Here is a 6459-nt window from a genome sequence, read left to right as displayed (position 1 = left end):
GAACCACTGGCAATGATGACAACATTCTGGCACGGACAACGAACTGCAGACCAGCGTAGACAAGTGGCGAAAAGCACTGACGGCTGCCTTCTATGGCGAGGGTACTGGAACGTTTGTGCAACGGTGCGACAAATGTCTCAGTCTGAGCGGTGACAATATGGAGATTTTGTTGGAAGGTGCAGACAACTGCGGCGGATAAAACATCTTCGATTTTCACTGTGGTTTCTGTTTCGAAACCGATCCGACCTTACTTTCAGGGTAGCCCACGTAACAAGGAATTGTGAATGTGCATTACAGAGACGGTGGTCTTGAAATGCGGTACTTGTTTGTAGCAAATAACGTTAAATTAATTAAAGCTGTTGCAATAAAATGTGGAGAGTAGGAAAAAATCTGATATTTTACTTATCAAATTTTATAAGGACAAAAACTGTTATTAATCCAGGTCATTCACACTCTTGGTGTGGCCAAAAACACCACCACGCAACGAGTATACCAACGGTAAGACTGCTCAGGATGTCAGCAATCTGAATTAGACCACAATCAGGACAATCCGAATGGAGTCGACATGTAGCTATCAGTGCTTTGGAACTGCTGGCCACTTTTTCGCGTCTCTACTACATAATAACAGCATCAGTAACAAAACTGACCTATAATTATAGAAATGGAATTACAGAGACCTGTGAGGCCGAGGTTTCATTTAAAATTCCCTCGATGTTCCTATCACCACTTAAAAGGCTTAACAAGTACAGAGAAATTAATCCAACGTGTTTTAGATGTTAATTGCAATCACAGTGCGTCTAATATTATATTGCACTTGGCAATTAAGACCACATGTCATTTAAACTCTATGGGCCAGTCCTATCTTTCTGCCTAGCGTACGAACTCCGCATGGTTAAGATCTGCCCGACAGGCGCTCTGTTATAACTGTTGATGCACCGCTACAGGAGGCAACGCAGTACATTCCTGACGTCGGCTGGCAGACACAAAGTGATTTTATCCGCGCTACAAGGAGAATACTGTTTCGGATGATAGTCAGAGATTCCTCATTTAGAAGATGCAGTTTGCATTGTATACACCTGAATAGTTGTCTTGCAGTGCTGACGACTCGTGGGTTTGTGTTCCAAGTACTGATCAGCTCCTATGGTACGTATTTCAAACGGAAGTATCATGTATATGAAGACAGTAACTGTTCTCGAAAGAACAGATTACTGTTGTTGACCGTGCAGCTTTTCCCTGGAATAGATAATGACTAACTGAAACCCTCAGCTGCCGACAGGTGTTGTTGATATAGTCAAAGGGGTAGAGCCACGGGTCGTAACACATCTGAAATCTAACGTCCACTGTTCAAAGTGCCGTCAATGCGAACAAGAGGTGACCGGGACGTGTAATCAACGGCACCCCCTACCATCACACCGGGTGATACGCCAGTATGACGATGACGAATACACGCTTCCAATGTGCGTTCACCGCGATGTCGCCAAACGTGGATGCGACCGTCATGATGCTGTAAACAGAACCTGGATTCATATGAAAAAATGACGTTTTGCCATTCGTGCACCCAGGTTCATCCTTGAGTACACCATCGCAGGCGCTCCTGTCTGTGATGCAGCGTCAAGGGTAACCGCAGCCATGATCTCCGAGCTGATAGTTCATGCTGCTGGAAACTTCGTCGAACTGTTCGTGCAAATGGTTGTTGTCTTGCAAACGCCCCCATCTCTTGACTCAGGGACCGAGACGTGGCTGAACGATCCGTTACAGCCATGCGGATAAGATGCCTGTCATCTCGACTGCTAGTGATTCGAAGCCGTTGGGATCCAGCACGGCGTTCCGTATTACCCTCCTGAACCCATCGATTCCATATTCTGCTAACAGTCATTGGATCCCGACCAACGTGAGCAGCAGTGCCGCGATACGATAAACCGCATTTCTCCTCCTTACACGAGGCATCACAACAACGTTTCACCAGGCAACGCCGGTCAACTGCTGTTTTTTGTATGAGAAATCGGTTGGAAACTTTCCTCATGTCAGCACGTTTTAGGTGTCGCCACCGGCGCTAACCTTGTGTGAATGCTCTGAAAAGCTAATCATTTGCATATCACAGCATCGTCTTCCTGTCGGTTAAATTTCGCGTGTGTAGCACGTTATCTTCGTGGTGTAGCAATTTTAATGGCCAGTAGTGTAGTATTCCTGTTAGGATACTATGAACAGTATAGTGAACGTAATATTGTAGCCAAAATGGACATGAATCCAACAGTCGCCACATTTTGAAAAAAGATTATGTTTCACCTTCAGGAGCTGCAGATAAATATTATTTTCTGAGCAACCAGTTTCTTCGCTTCAAGGAACATCATCAATTTCATATACCATTTTTAAAGTTGTAGGCGATATAAAATGAATCTAGCCAAATAATAAAATCAATGAATTCGTCAAATAACAATATAAATTTCATCGTCAGTCGTAAAAATGTGCCAAACAGTGTACTGATTCATATTATAAAAACAGTCAGCATTAAAGTTTTGGAGGCTTTCTACCTATTGCAATATTGACGAATTCATGGATTTTATTATTTGACGCTACTGACCGTCAGGATGAACGAACATCACAAGTTTTGAGTGGCTTCCAACACGATGTTGTGATACCGTATAGATTATTGAAGAGGAGCCTAAAACTAAACTCCTCCCGAACAGGCCGTAAAGGCCCAACGGTACCGACCGGCCACCGTGTCATCCTCAGACCATAGGCGTTACTGTATGCGGACATGGAGGGGCATATGGTAAGCACACCCATCTCTCGGCCGTATGTCAGTTTCCGAGACCGGAGCCGATACTTCTCAATCAAGTAGCTCCTTATTTTGCCTCACAAGGGCTGAGTGCACCCCGCTTGCCAACAGCGCTCGGCAGACCGGATGGTCACCCATCCAAGTGCTAGCCTAGCCCTACAGCGCTTAACTTCTGTGATCTGACGGGAACCGGTGTTACCACTGTGGCAAGGCTGTTGGCCGAGGAGGAGTCTGCTGGAGGTAAAAGAAAGTAACTTGGTGGTTCAGTATGAACCTGTATGAATACAATTTAACAAGTCACTGCGATACACTTCATTTTGACTTTGCATCAAATTGATGGTTCATTATACGTGAAAAGTATTCGCAGTGGCGAATACAAACAACCACCAGCTGTACAAGGGAATGACGACAAGAAAAATTTGTGCCCGACCGGGGCTTGAACACGGATTTTTCTTTAACTATCTGTACACGACTCACGACCAGACCTAAACTTCCATACGTTGTCGTTCTTGCATCACAACCTGTACTTGTAAACTAATTCTGTAATTCCCATCCACGGCAGGATATTTAAATTCTACACTCCTGGAAATTGAAATAAGAACACCGTGAATTCATTGTCCCAGGAAGGGGAAACTTTATTGACACATTCCTGGGGTCAGATACATCACATGATCACACTGACGGAACCACAGGCACATAGACACAGGCAACAGAGCATGCACAATGTCGGCACTAGTACAGTGTATATCCACCTTTCGCAGCAATGCAGGCTGCTATTCTCCCATGGGGACGATCGTAGAGATGCTGGATGTATTCCTGTGGAACGGCTTGCCATGCCATTTCCACCTGGCGCCTCAGTTGGACCAGCGTTCGTGCTGGACGTGCAGACCGCGTGAGACGACGCTTCATCCAGTCCCAAACATGCTCAATGGGGGACAGATCCGGAGATCTTGCTGGCCAGGGTAGTTGACTTACACCTTCTAGAGCACGTTGTGTGGCACGGGATACATGCGGACATGCATTGTCCTGTTGGAACAGCAAGTTCCCTTGCCGGTCTAGGAATGGTAGAACGATGGGTTCGATGACGGTTTGGATGTACCGTGCACTATTCAGTGTCCCCTCGACGATCACCAGTGGTGTACGGCCAGTGTAGGAGATCGCTCCCCACACCATGATGCCGGGTGTTGGCCCTGTGTGCCTCGGTCGTATGCAGTCCTGATTGTGGCGCTCACCTGCACGGCGCCAAACACGCATACGAACATCATTGGCACCAAGGCAGAAGCGACTCTCATCGCTGAAGACGATACGTCTCCATTCGTCCCTCCATTCACGCCTCTCGCGACACCACTGGAGGCGGGCTGCACGATGTTGGGGCGTGAGCGGAAGACGGCCTAACGGTGTGCGGGACCGTAGCCCAGCTTCATGGAGACGGTTGCGAATGGTCCTCGCCGATACCCCAGGAGCAACAGTGTCCCTAATTTGCTGGGAAGTGGCGGTGCGGCCCCCTACGGCACTGCGTAGGATCCTACGGTCTTGGCGTGCATCCGTGCGTCGCTGCGGTCCGGTCCCAGGTCGACGGGCACGTGCACCTTCCGCCGACCACTGGCGACAACATCGATGTACTGTGGAGACCTCACGCCCCACGTGTTGAGCAATTCGGCGGTACGTCCACCCGGCCTCCCGCATGCCCACTATACGCCCTCGCTCAAAGTCCGTCAACTGCACATACGGTTCTCGTCCACGCTGTCGCGGCATGCTACCAGTGTTAAAGACTGCGATGGAGCTCCGTATGCCACGGCAAACTGGTTGACACTGGCGGCGGCGGTGCACAAATGCTGCGCAGCTAGCGCCATTCGACGGCCAACACCGCGGTTCCTGGTGTGTCCACTGTGCCGTGCGTGTGATCATTGCTTGTACAGCCCTCTCGCAGTGTCCGGAGCAAGTATGGTGGGTCTGACACACCGGTGTCAATGTGTTCTTTTTTCCATTTCCAGGAGTGTATATCGCCACCAGGTATCAGCGGACAAAAGCAATATTGCACTGCCTGTTTTGTTAAGAACAACGATGCATTGCTCCTTCGGACACGCATGCATGCGTACATGCGTGTCCAAAAGAATATAGTGTCGTTCTTCTTAACAGCACAAAAACTGCAATATTGTATGTATCCGTTCGTTATCTCTGGCAACTCAGTGCACTAATGGTTCTGAACACCAATACACTTACGCAATGAAGCACATATACATATTCTACATCTAAATCTACGTGGATACTCTGCAAATTATATTTAAGTGCCCGGTAGAGGGTTCATCGAACCACTTTCACAATTCTCCATTATTCCAATCTCGTATAGCAAGCGTAAAGAATGAACACCTATATCTTTCTGTACGAGATCTAATTTCCCTTATTTTATCTTGGTGATCGTTCCTCCCTATGTAGGTCGGTGTCAACAAAATATTTTCGCATTCGGAGGAGAAAGTTGGTGATTGTATTTTCGTGAGAAGATTCCGTCGCAACGAAAAACGCCTTTCTTTGAATGATGTCCAGCCCTAATCCTGTATCATTTCTGTGACACTCTCTCCAATATTTCGCGATAATATAAAACGTGCTGCCTTTCTTTGAACTTTTTCGATGTACTGAACTTTTTCGATGTACTCCGCCAGTCCTATCTGGTAATTATCCTACACTGCGCAGTAGTATTCTAAAAGAGGACGGACAAGAGTAGTGTAGGCAGTAGGTCTATTACATTTTCTAGGTATCCTGCCAATAAGACGCAGTCTTTGGTTAGCTTTCCCCACAACATTTTCTATGTCTTCCTCCCAATTGAAGTTGTTCGTAATTGTAATTCCTAGGTATTTAATTGAATTTACGACGTTTAGATTAGACTGATTTATCGTGTAACCGAAGTTTAACGAGTTCCTTTTGGCACTCATGTGGATGACCTCACACTTTTCGTAATTTAGGGTCCCTTAACTTTGAAGGTAGCTAAGTCTAACGTAAGTATCTAGTCGTACCGCCGCTGATTCTCCGCGAACGACAAATGAGACTGAGTGGCAGTTCGCTCAGCCTTAAATTACCTCCCAATAATGCTACCAACAAAACAATAATGTTTAATGTATTTACTTATCAGCCAGGCGCAACGAACAGCTGTGGATACAATTATTTTATGTGGCTATTAAACGAGAGAGCCTTCTGTACTAATGAGATGACGCATAATTTGTGGCTATTTTAGTAAAGATCAATGTATTAAAATAGCAACCGGGCGTTCGAATACGAAAGCCGCGCCACCCCTCGACGAGAAACACGAAACGCAGCCAGCGCCGCCAGATGAAATTAAGTACGGAAATGCTGCCGCCCGACGGCGAAATAAATTTTTTCAGCACCGGAGTGAAAGTGTTAAATGTAAGCACAATTACTGTTATTAATCAATTAATCATCTACTGACACAGGCAACACAACAACACTTCGTCAGGCAGTTACAGTGTCACAACATTAAGTCGCCGAGTGTGGCAGCAATCTGAAACAGAGAACAGTTAACACTGACTGTTTTGAGTGATACCGACTTTTAGGGGCCAGTACGGGGGGCAGATATATTGCAGTCTTAATGTAGCTAGTCTACTGGGGGCTCGTAACACTCTAGTTTATGCAAGTTATCAATTATTAGTAACAAGATCGGTACATAT

General features: G+C 46.4%; 1 pseudogene; it reads right to left on the bottom strand.

The window, feature by feature from the left end:
* Positions 1–2881: 2881 nt before the first annotated feature.
* LOC124712931 lies at positions 2882–2999 on the bottom strand (annotated as a pseudogene).
* Between the last annotated feature and the right edge of the window lie 3460 nt (positions 3000–6459).

The sequence above is a fragment of the Schistocerca piceifrons genome, chromosome 8, assembly GCF_021461385.2.
Source record: "Schistocerca piceifrons isolate TAMUIC-IGC-003096 chromosome 8, iqSchPice1.1, whole genome shotgun sequence".
Taxonomy (NCBI): domain Eukaryota; kingdom Metazoa; phylum Arthropoda; class Insecta; order Orthoptera; family Acrididae; genus Schistocerca; species Schistocerca piceifrons.
The sequence above is the reverse complement of the archived record's forward strand: the minus strand, read 5'-3'. Positions and strand labels throughout refer to the sequence as shown.